The 5,689-nt window shown below is 40.0% G+C and overlaps 1 pseudogene; it reads left to right on the forward strand.

Moving 5' to 3' along the window:
• Positions 1–243: 243 nt before the first annotated feature.
• Positions 244–1,160, forward strand: LOC116864552 (annotated as a pseudogene).
• The last annotated feature ends 4,529 nt before the right edge of the window (positions 1,161–5,689 follow it).

Here is a 5,689-nt window from a genome sequence, read left to right on the forward strand (position 1 = left end):
TTTGAATTTTTCCTAACTTTTTGGTTAATGTTACAGGCATACTTAGGATGGTTTCTGCCATACAAGGATTGTTTGATGTACAACTTGGTTCACAAGCTCTCCAGTCTACAAAATCTAAACCCTTAGAATCTTCTTGCCTACTTCCTTTTTATAGCCAAAGTTACAGTTTGGTTGTGACACTCTCTGTCCTTTGTCCTGATAAAAATGACTATATTGAGGAAGAAGGCAAAGGACGATACAACCATGTTGTGCTGTATGAGAAGAACCAAACAGGTTGAAAAAAAACGATGAGGACCAAAAGATCGAACAAGACGGCATCAAACCTGAAGATAAAGCCCATAAGGCCACGACCAAAATTCAGGCTAACTTCCGTGGACACATAACAAGGAAAAAGCTCAAAGGAGAGAAGAAGGGGGATGCCCAAGCTGCTGAGGTGGAAGCGAATGAGAAGGAGGAAGCCCCCGTGGCCGATGGCGTGGAGAAGAAGGAGGGAGAAGGTCCCACTCCCACTGACGCAGTCCCTGCCTCCGGCCCCAAGCCTGAGGAATCCGGCAAGGCAGGAGAAACTCCTTCGGAGGAGAAGAAGGGGGAGGGCGCCCCTGATGCTGCCACAGAGCAGGCAGCCCCCCCAGGCTCCTTCCCACTCAGAGGAGAAGGCCAGCTCTGCTGAGACAGAAAGTGCCACTAAAGCTTTCACTGACAACTCACGGTCCTCCAAGGCCAAAGACGCCCCAGCCAAGGAGGAGCCTAAACAAGCCAATGTGCCTGCTGCTGTCACTGCTGCTGCTGCTGCCACCACCCCTGCTGCAGAGGATGCCGCTGCCAAGGCAACAGCCCAGCCTCCTACGGATTCTGTGGAGAGCAGCCAAGCCAAGGAGAAGATAGAAGCTGTAGATTAAACCAAACCCAAGGAAAGTGCCCGGCAGGATGAGGGTAAAGGAGAAGAACGTGAGGCGGACCAAGAACATGCCTGAACTTTAAGAAATGGCTTTCCACATCCCCACCCTCCCCTCTCCTGAGCCCTGTCTCTCCCCACCCTCTTCTCAACTCCACTCTGAAGTTTCCCTTCCTGTCCTGCTCACATCCGTGAGTCTGTCCTCTCCTACCCACTAGCCCTCTTTCTCTCTGTGTGGCAAACATTAAAAAAAAAAAAAAAAAGGCAGGAAAGATCCCAAGTCAAACAGTGTGGCTTAAACATTTTTTGTTTCTTGGTGTTGTTATGGCGAGTTTTTGGTAATGATGATCCAATCATTTTGGGAAATTCTTGCACTGTATCCAAGTTTTTTGATCTGGTGCGTGTGGCCCTGTGGGAATCCACTTTCCTCTCTATCTCTCTCTATCTCTCTCTGTTCCAAGTGTGTGTGCAATGTTCCGTTCATCTGAGGAGTCCAAACTATCGAGTGAATTCAAAACCATTTTTCTTTTCCTCCTTTAAATGTGATGGAATGAACAAAAAAGAAAAAATCAAAACCCAGTTTGTTTTGAAAATAAATAAATAAACAAATAAATAAATAAAGCAAATGTGCCGATTAGCATAACTTGTGGCTCTAAGGCTCCTTTTTCAATCTGAATATTAATAAATCATGAGAGTAAGCAAAAAAAAAATGATTATATTTCAGATAATAGAATTGTTTACAGCTAGCTTAATCAAAAAAGGATTCATTTCAAATTTCTTGAAGCACCAGAAGACCAACTTAGGTGTTATGTAGTGAGAAGAAATACCAAAAAGACGTATTTATCCAATAGGGTTGTCATAACAAAATCACACTGCTGCCCCTGTAGTCAGTACCTGTGAAGCCAGAGACAGGATCCTTCCCACTACTGTTCTAGAAACAAAATAAAACAAATACATCCATGATGGTGCTTGTCAGAAAAGTCAGATGCCCGCTGCTTTGTGATGTTCACTTCCCTGTTCCAAGTGTGACACACAGAATCCTAACTATAAGAGGGTCTGGGGAATGTTGCCCTCAGCTTGCCTGTCTCCAGAGTACTGGAAGGCAAGATACAAAGGAGTTGGATTTATATAGAGGAATGGTTCTCACCAAGGATTAATTTTGACTCTTCAGGATATCTGACAATGTCTGGATACTTTTTTGGTTGTCACAACTGGGGTGGGGGTAATAGTAGCATCTAGTGGATAGAGTCCAGAGATGCTGTTCAGCATCCTACAATGCATGGGACAGAACTCACAACAAAGAATTATCTAGGCCAAAATGTCAATGGTGCTAAGGTTGAAAAACTCTGGTGCAGAATGAACCAATCTGCAGTATCTGCCTCAAACTTCCTCCTCCGATTCATATTCTTGTGGGCAATGGAGGACCTAGAAATCAGATCTGGAGACTTAGAATGCAGGGTTTTACACTAAGTACCCAGGAACCACACAATGATCATGTCCAAAAAACAAAACAAAAACAAAAACAAAAATCTCTGTAACAAAGACAGGGACTATGCTTTGTGACCATCTGAGGAGTTTCAGGCTTTCACCCCACTTCCCAAGGAAATGAGGAAAATTTGTGATAAATAAAAAAATTCTCTTCTCCTTTGATTCAAACTTGAAGAATTTGAACAAGTACCTATATCAGTCTCTCACCAAAACCATTTCAAGTTCCATTTTAGATTGGGTTCCCCCTGAAGCAAAACCCAATTTGAGGACTCAGGCACAAACAGTTTATTTGGAGGTGTTCCCAATATAGGGGAGTGAAGAAGACAGGAAAAAGGAGGAAACTAATAAGTGGTTTGTTTTCTAGCAAGTTACTGCTGTGAATAATGTAGTTAATCCTCACCTCTGGGAACCCTGAAAGTCAATACTGAAAGATGCCTCAGGGTCATCCCACTCAAGGACTGAAGAAGTTGGGGGCATTTAACCATCTTATTAGATTCCTGTTGCTCCTATAAAAAACCTGGTGGCTTAAAATAACACAAATTTATTATTTTACAGTTCCAAAGGTCAGAAGTGCAAAATGGGTCATACATAGTAGGCCGAAATCAGGATGACAGCAGGGTTGCACCTGGAGACTCCAGAGGAGAACCATTTCAGCTTCTAGACATCAGTTGCATCCCTTGGCTGGGGTCCCCTTCCTCCATTTTAAAGCCATCTTCAAATTGCTCTCTGACTGTGACTTCCTTCTTTTAGTTTTAAGGACTCATAAGACTGCACCCACATGGATAATCCAAGATAATCTTCCTTCTAAAGATCATGAACTTAGTAACACCTACAGAATAACTTTTGCCAGGTAAGGTAACATATTTGTAGATTAGGGGATTGAGATGTGGACATCTTTGAGTGGGTCATTTTTCTATTATATACATCTGCTCTCATCAGTCGTTAGTTGAAGACTGCTCCCAAGATGGGCACTGGCATTTCTAGCTTCCTGCTCAGGTAAACCAAGCACACTCTGATGGTCAGGGAAAGCCTGTAAGCAAAGGAGTATAGGTGCCAGCAATTGGAAGTTGGGCAGTATTCACCAAAGCAGTGAGGGTAAGGGATATAAGTGAAGCTCAGACACCATCTGCTGCAATTCTTCTTGGATATAAGTCAATAACTAGAAAGCACAATCGTTTTACTAGTTTTTGTTTTGGTTTAAGAGGGAGAGAAAGGAAGGCAGAAATGGAGGAAGAGAGGATAAAAACCAGAGGATATCTATGTAAAGATAATGTTTATGTATAAGAAAATATTCGCATAAAGATGGAGGAAAGACACAGAATTCAAAAACAAGTCACTATTTTTTAAACATAATTTAAAAAAAGGAGATAACTGAAAAATCAAAGGAACCTCCTCCTTTTGGATGAGATTTATTAAGAGAAACAAAAAATTTTGGAAAATTTTATGTTCTTAAGGTGATTCAGGAGTTCATAGTTCATTTTGGGAAGTTGAGCATGGCAGCAGCATATTTTTGAATGCTTCCAAATTCCCACACCAAAACAAATAGTTCAACTATATAGCAAAACCAAAAATTTATAAATAACATTTACCAAAACATATGCATACATGCACACACAAAACAAATACATAAATAAAACCCCAGATAATAAACTTTTCCATAGACCACAGAGGAAGACAAACTACCAACAGGCATAAATCTACATGATATCAACCCTGTCCTGGAGTACTAAGAGGGATGCAATAGGCATCTCTCAGATATGAGAATAAGAGAACCCACACATAGCTAACAGAACTGAATCACTAGAGCATATGCAGTCCAAATGGAAAACAGCAGCTGAAACTGGGTTGGCTGTATCCACTCCATCAGCAGGTAACCACAGGAGCCCAGTTGTTAGAGGATACAGAAGTTGAGTCCCCATGAACTCTCAAAATAGTGCCCCATGCTCTCTCCTACAATAGGGCCCTATGCTGAGTAGTAGCTATTAGGAGTGACATCAGAGCAGAGTAGGATGGAAATGATGAAGATGAAGAAAAAAAAAAAAGCTCATATAAAGATGGGGAAAGGAAATAGAGTTCAAAAAAGCAAGCCACAATATTTTTTACTTTTATAAAAAAGAGAAAGAAAATAGAGCATTCTGAAGTTAGAAAAGCTGTACTGAATCATTCTTCTTTTTAAAAATTTGGAAAAACTAATTAAGAAACAGAAAAGTACTGAGGTCAAATCCCATTTTTATATAACCCAAAATTATAAGAAAAGAGACTTCCCCACAAACAATGAAAGCGTTGCATAACAAAAAGACATGTTTGCAAAAGAGATTCAAAAAGAGCCAAAAGAAATTATATAAGACATGAAAGAACAACATAATTCAGATCAGAAAAACTCAAATGAAGTGACAATTCAAAAAGTAATTAGAAATAAAATAACAAAACATATTTCAAAAACAAAGACCTAACAAGAACACAAGAGGCAATTAGCACAACAGAATGCCTTGATGAAAAAGAAGGTGAAGCTGAGACAAGTTTTTAAATTCAAAAGAAATCAATAGGTAAAAAGATTTGTGAGAAAATAACACAACTGAAAGTAGGCAAAGAAGATCCAATATGTAGCAGAGAACTACGAGTACAACCATAAAACCAGTAACAAAATGGCAACAAATACACATCTATCAATAATTACTTTGAAGGTAAATGGACTAAATGCTCCAATCAAAAGTCATAAGGTGACAGAATATGTATAAAAAACAGGACCCTTTCATATGCTGCCTACAAGAGACTCCTTTCAGATCTAAAGACCTGCAGATTGAAAGTGAAGGGATAAACATTTCTCATGCAAATCGGTGTGAAAAAAAAGCCAGAGGTAGCAATACTTATATTGAACAAAATAGACTTCATTCATTCATTCATTCCCTTATTTAAGTTGAGCTCCAATGTGGGGTTTGAACTCACAACCCTGAGATCAAGACCTGAGCTGAGATCAAGAGGTGGATGCTTAACCAACTGAGCCACTCAGGTGCCCCCCAAATAGGCTTTAAGACAAAGACTATAGCAAGAGACAAAGGAATGCAAACCAGTGCAGCAACTGTGGAAGACAGTACGGAGGTTCCTCAAAAATTTAAAAATATAACTACCATATGCTCTAGTAATCACATTACTGGGTATTTACCCAAATATGAGAACCCTAATTTGATATGGTATACGTATCTCTATGTTTATTGCAGCATTATTTACAACAGCCAAATTATGGAAGAAGCCTGTGTCCAATAAATGAATGGATAAAGAAGATGGGTATATATATGCGAATATGTG

This window comes from Lontra canadensis, unplaced genomic scaffold (assembly GCF_010015895.1).
Source record: "Lontra canadensis isolate GAN:19392208 unplaced genomic scaffold, GSC_riverotter_1.0 scaffold6, whole genome shotgun sequence".
Lineage (NCBI taxonomy): Eukaryota > Metazoa > Chordata > Mammalia > Carnivora > Mustelidae > Lontra > Lontra canadensis.